The following is a 6476-nucleotide window of genomic DNA, read 5'->3' on the forward strand; positions in this document are numbered from 1 at the left end:
TGTTACCAGAGGCAGCAAATGCTCCCCCCTGTAGAGTGGTTCTGCAGCAGGGCTTTTCCTCTTGCTTGATCCCAAACACTCACTCTGCAAGTGCCAAAATGGAAGGCATCTGCTATCTTTCTCTTTTATGCATTTGTTTTGACACAACCAGCAACACCAATGCATTCCATTTTCTCCACAAGCCCTTGACTCTTGCATAGGATGGAGGACTGTCATTTAGTGAGCTGTTAGATACTTTAGCTTTATTCTCATTGTTTCAATAGTCACATCAAGCCTTATTTAATACCTACTAATCAGACTTTTCTCCAAATCAGATGTTAATTATTCACTGAGAGGGATATCCAATACATGGATTTTCCTGGACATATGTCTTTCTCTGATCAAAATTTTATCCAGGCAAAACAAAAACATTCTACAGCTTCCTGAGATTGCTGGACATATGCTCTCACATCATGGCAGCCCTGCAGTACTGCTGACTGGACAGCTGAACATCTGGAAAGTCCTGGACATACACTGATGAAGATTGGCTACTAATCCTGTTTCTCATTTTCTGTAAATCAGCCATGCATGATGTTGGGCATCCTGAAATGCAATATAGGAGTTACAACTAATGTCACAAGACAGAGAGTCACACTGTTAGGCACCATCTTCTGAATTCAGTGCTTATGACTGAGGTATGACTGTACATTTTTCAATTCATTTTCCACTTGCCTCTTCAAGGCAGAGCCAGGATGACTCTCTGCCACCGCACAATCCCAGAACAGGTCAATTGCCACACAGAGCAAAGCAGGAAGAGAAGTCCAGTGTTAAGAGGTTTTGATGTTTGGATTCATATACTTTTCATGTGCAACCATTTCTATTATCAGAGTCGAAGTCATAAACTAAAGTTGTTTTTTCTTCAAATTCCTCTCACTGCTTGGAAGCTTTTCATTACAGTTAATTGAAAGCTTCCATTCTTAGGTTAAGGCCATATTGGTTTTGTAAGCCAACTTTGACCAGTTTCAAACAGCTCTCTCTCCCTCAATTATGTCTTCACTTAAAATAGCACAATGATCTGATTTTCAGTCTTCTCTTGAAACTTAAAAATTGTTAAAATAGAGACATGTAACAATATGACAATTCTTTACCTGAGAAAGTATAAACAGCAACACTAACTGGAACATTGTCAGAGAAACAAAAAAAGTGTTTTTCCCTGCATGACATAAGACTCCTACTAGAAGCCTACAGAATTCTATTTCTGACAGAAATACAGACTGTATTTTTTATGTGCTTGATACATTTTATTTGATTTTTAAGAATAAGATATTAAAAATAAAATAAAAGAAATTAAATAAGTCTTTCTTGCTTTATTATAAAGATTATCTCTTTTGTTTTGGTGTTGGGTGCAGAATGATCCTCACTTCCAGTAATTATCTGTCCCTGTTCAGAAGCAATTGCTAATGCTGCAGACATTACGTTTGCATGACAAAAACAACATTTTAACTGATCATTGTCAGATAAAAAACAAACAAACAAAAGGCTTGCCAAGTTCCATAGCTAAATCCATCTTTCCCTGTTAACATGGCTTTGTTTGAACATGCAGCTGTGGTCTTATGGACTGGTGTGAAAACTAAGATCATGACTTCACAGGATCACAGCTCCTGTTAAAAACATATCTGTAAGTAAGGACATGGCTCAGTTCCAGCAGATTTGAATTTAAACTACATGTAAATGAATCAAAGATGAGAAATGTGTTATGCCAGTGCTGTTTTTTCCTTTTGCTGTGTGCATTAGCAGTGACAAGGCTGGCTACAATGGCAGCAGCAGTGTTGGGGTTGCAGCAGGTTATGTCATTTTTTAAAGCAGTACAGACACCAGATAAAACACACACACACACACACATATTGTGGTCCAGGAAACCCAGCACCAAGGGATCTTTTAATTCAGTCAACTGCTTTCTGCTAACTGTTTTTTGGCCTCTTTGCACTGAAACTCTGTTTTGCAATAGCAGACATGGAGTTAATAGGGAAATGTGTATGGGAAGTGGGAAGGAGAAGAAGCATGCATGCAGGCCTCAAACTATTTTTGTGTGCATTCTTAACTTGAAACAGAGAATTACTTTGAGTGCAAGTGAAAAAAAAATCTTCAAATGAAGTAAAGACACTCGCCACAAGTGAAAAGTAAACACATAAGAAAACACTAAATAGGTGGTCAGTCTTTTAATTAAAGATTAACTTAGAGATATAAATTAGAGATTTCATTAGTTTGGTGAACCAAACAGAAAGCATCCTGGAGAATGAAACAGCCATTTGCAGAGCCTTTGAAGTACAGTTTTCTGAAGAAGTAGAAAGGAGAATCAGAGACAGCTGTGCTATTCCTAAAACTGAGTGGGAACCATATCCTTCTCCAAGCACCTCATACACCAGTTTCAGACACATCCATATGGCCACATCACCATTACTTGGGGTAATGAGGTGTTCATTAGCAAGGCTGGGTAAGGAAAAGAGCTAAAACAAATGCTGTGGGGCACTCTGGGGAGCATAACTCCATACACCCACGGGTCAGGCAGTGACAGGCTTGCCAGCTCCTGCTCCACCTTAGCCCTGCTGGACCCAGGCTGGCTCCACACCTCTCTCTCCTCTCCAGCACAGCCTCCAGGGCTTCTGACATTAGTATCAAATCAAACCCAGGTCCGTGTTCAGGTGGGACCAGCCCTGAGGTGGATGAGTCAACCCCTCCTCTGACAGGATGCAGGGCCCAGATACCTGAAGGATTCTGTCTGGAGCTCAACAAAGTGGAACCCAGCCCGAGTCAATAATCCTTCTGGTCCTTTGTGGAGCCACTTGCTTCTCTGTGTATCATGTGTGTAAGCACTTCTGGTAGAGCAAACATGCCACCAAAGGCTCCCAAGGTGGGCCTGCGCAGAGCCAGCTCGGGTTCAGAGCGTTTCTTAGGTCAGGCTCTGTGCCAAGAAAGGCAGTGAAACTGCTCCTGCACCTGGCCTGGATACAGCACTCCTGCGTTCCCCCTGTGCTGCAGCCCATGAGCCCTACCAGACCACAGCCAGCTCCACAAAGCCTGGGTGCTGCTGCTGCTCCATTCCCAGCTCAGCCAAGCTGCATCCCAGATAAGCTTTCCATGAATAATTGCAGGTTTAATACACTCACATAGGTGTTTATAACCCTGATTTATAAGGTCAGAATTTTGGGCTGAATTTTCCACCTCCTGAACCCCACTCTGAATTTCAAAGAATTGGCTCTTTAGGACTAAGGATATGTATTACTCAAATAGAATAGCATACTTTTTTTAAAAAAATATGCATTTATATGCATATTGCTGTTAGTGCTACAGACATCAACTCTTCAGATTTCTCAGTTCATCCCCAGAATCAGTTTCTTTTTGTTGTTTTTTTTTTTTTAATTAATTACACAGAAAACCAGATAAAGGCCTATCATTTTTTTTTCTTGTATTTCATTTACCTCTCAGGCTTTTGATTGGGATTAGGTCAGGGTGGGCTCTATTTCTCCCCATTATTTGCTCAAAAGCCCAAATCTCCAAGAGCCAAGCACCCTGGAAGCACGCTGCAGCTGCAATGTTCAATTCTGCAGTGTGGCAAGTACCAGGAGCTGCAAGAAGCTGAAGCCTGTCTAGCATATAGCTGACATAGGGATGGGGGGGGGGGGAAAGGAAGAAAAAAGAAACTGCTCAACAATCTGCAACTGCAATCAAGCATTCATTGGAAAGAAACCCATCTCTGTGAAATGTGAAACTAGTAGGAATAGACATTCAATATTCATATACAAGGGAGTACTAATGTACTGATGCTTTTAAGATAGAGATTTTCAGGAAGAATAAATGACACCCCCTTATATACCAATCATAAACACATGTATTTTAAGTATGATATACAGAGAAACTATAATTTTATTCCCCCTCATGAATGTTAGAAAACACAAGATAAAGAATAACACGAGAACTGTCAGGAGAGGAAATGAAAAGAGAAAAGGGACAAATGCTGACATCATGACAGAAATTTTTTGGGGAAAAATAGAAATGTAGCAGAATAATTTTTAAAAAATTTACACTGTGTCCAGACCATGTAGTGAAACAAGCTCAACAGAGCCTAAGCGTTGTAGGAGACGTGAAACTGGAAACTGTAAATGCAAACTGGTTGGGGAAACTTTCCAGAGCTCCCTCTGACCATTGCCTCCTTCGTACCCATCCCCACATTCCAGTCTGCCCTGCCTTCTGCACAGCTCTCTCCGTCCATCTGCTCCAGCACATCTCCATCCATCCAGCCATGTTCCCATGTGCCCCTTTCCTTGTATTCTTTCTCTCCTCCACTGGCATCCAGACGCCCCCCAACCCATCCTCCCCTCACCGCAGGCACCCACCCATGTTTCTCCCGCACCCACCCCCCATTCACTGCCCTGCCCCGCGCCTCCCCTCTGCAGCCGCACAGTCCCTGCGCCCACCCTCCCAGCCGGCCCGGCCGCACCGCCCCTCCTTCCAGCCCCTCCCGCCCGGCAGCGGCACAGGGGCTTCTCTCCCTCGCTGTTCCGCGGGAAGAGCCGCCTCAGTGCCCTCGTTCAGAGGGAGCCTCCCGTCCCCACAGGGATCCCCTCCGCAGCACCCATTCCCCCCCCCCCCCCCCCCCCCCCGCCGAGAGCTCTGGGGGCTGTAGTTCCCTCCCGCCGCTTCTCCCGGCAGCTCCCAGCGCCCGGAGGGGGGGCGCGGACTACACTTCCCGGCACGCTCCGCGGGAGATGGGGGGCGCCCCCGCCCTCCTCCAGCCTCTACCGCTGGTTTCCCCCCATCCCCGCCGCCTCTCTCGGCGTGGCGGGGTCCGAGCCGCCGCCCGCCGCGGGCAGCAGCGCCGTGAGGTGCTGCCCCGTTCCCGGGCCCTGCCGTTACCTGGGAGAGCCGGGGGTGCGTGTCCGCGGGCGGGAGCGGCGCGGGGAGGGGGCGCAGCGCTGCGGCTCTGTCAGAGCGGGGCCGGGGGGGAGAGGCGCGGGGGGGGCGGGCGGGGAAGGGGGTGCGCGCGCGCGGCGACGGGCGGTTGCCATGGCGGCGGCGGCGGGCGCGGGGAGGGGACGGCACCGCCACTCCGGCCTCCGGAGCGCCTCCGCCTTGTCCTTGCGGCGGGGGAAAGGGATTTTCCTCAAGGAAAACCCCGCGACACCGCCGGCGATGGCTGCGGGTGCCGCCGCCCAGCCCGCGTTTAGCAGCCCTCGGCAGGGCTCCGCGCTGAGCATCCCAGGCGGAGGCGGGCGGAGAGCGTCCCGCTCGCTGCGGGAGCTGGAGCGGCGCGGGGCCCGGCCGGCCAGGAGGGAGGGAGTGCTGGAGCCAAGCGCCCGGGCTGGCTGCTGAGCGCCGGCCGTGCTCTGCGCTGTGCTGCGCCAGGGCTCGGGGCGGGGAGGCTGAAAACACGGAGTCACAGGATGCGTCAGGCTGGAAGGCACCGCCGTGGGTCATCTGGTGCAAACTCCCTGCTCAAGCAGGGCCATGCCACAGCACATGGCGCAGGATTGCGTCCAGACCCTTCTTGAATAGCTCCAGTGAGGGAGGCTCCACAACCTCTCTGGGCAATCTGTTCCATTGCACGGTCATTGCACACTAAAGAAGTCCTTCCTCATGTTCAGCTGGAACTTCCTGTGCATCAGTTTCTGCCCTTGCGTCGTGTCCTTGCAGCTGGAACCAGCGGGAAGAGCTCTGAATACACATCAGAGCTCATTCATACTCTGAATGCAAACCTCATGTGCCTCCACCTCGTCTGTGGGAGTGTCTACGAAGTGCAGAGCGTACGTTTGTCCTACGTGGGCATGCAGAAAGGCACTGGACTATCTTTTCTATTGCAGTGTAATACATTTTTCTAGTATCGTAAAGGAACAGATTTAGGGATTTGCCCTGTTCCTGGACCGAAGTGGTATTTGGTGATCATAGGCAGTCTCACAGGGTGGCACCACCCAGTTTGTGTCACCGCCTGAGGATGAATGTTACCTAGTGTTCCTGAAGCGTGCAGCTAACAGTCAATACGAGCAGCCTGGTGTCCTGCGAAGGGAGCCATGCAATTATAAACCTTTCTAGGGATGTAATTTCACAGTTAATGCAAGACAGCCTGTGTCTGTATTGCCACCGAAAGGGGCAGTCCTGCATTCCTCTCTGATCATGGATATGCCTTCCTGTTTGTTATTTACACCGCAGTAACGCTGATGATGCCATCTGGCAAGGCAAGCCTGGGATCAGATCTGGTGGAGAGCCAGTTTTGCTCCTCCAAAAAATTAACCGAGTTCTGCTGGAACTGAAAGTTCCCGAATTAGCTGAGTCTGTAGAGCTGCTGCAGGCACAAGGAAGGCAGAGGAGATGTGGAGGCAGGAGCAGCCCATTGAAATCCCAGTGAATCAGAGTTGTGTTTCTGTGTGCAGCTGCACCACTGCAGCAAGCCCTTACTGCTGAAACTGCCTTGTGACGGTTCTGAGAGTGTCCCAGTGGTGATC

At 48.8% G+C, this 6476-nt stretch overlaps 1 protein-coding gene across 3 annotated transcripts in view; it reads right to left on the reverse strand.

Annotated features, from left to right (window-relative positions):
• Positions 1 to 4980, reverse strand: part of KATNAL1 (katanin catalytic subunit A1 like 1) — a 37417-nt gene extending 32437 nt beyond the window's left edge. For all 3 annotated transcript variants that reach the window (XM_053932033.1, XM_053932048.1, XM_053932042.1), the window contains exon 1: positions 4894 to 4980. The gene's annotated coding sequence lies outside the window, so the exon portion shown is untranslated. The remainder of the gene's footprint in view (positions 1 to 4893) is intronic.
• Positions 4981 to 6476: the final 1496 nt, after the last annotated feature.

This window comes from Vidua chalybeata, chromosome 2 (genome assembly GCF_026979565.1).
Source record: "Vidua chalybeata isolate OUT-0048 chromosome 2, bVidCha1 merged haplotype, whole genome shotgun sequence".
Taxonomy (NCBI): domain Eukaryota; kingdom Metazoa; phylum Chordata; class Aves; order Passeriformes; family Viduidae; genus Vidua; species Vidua chalybeata.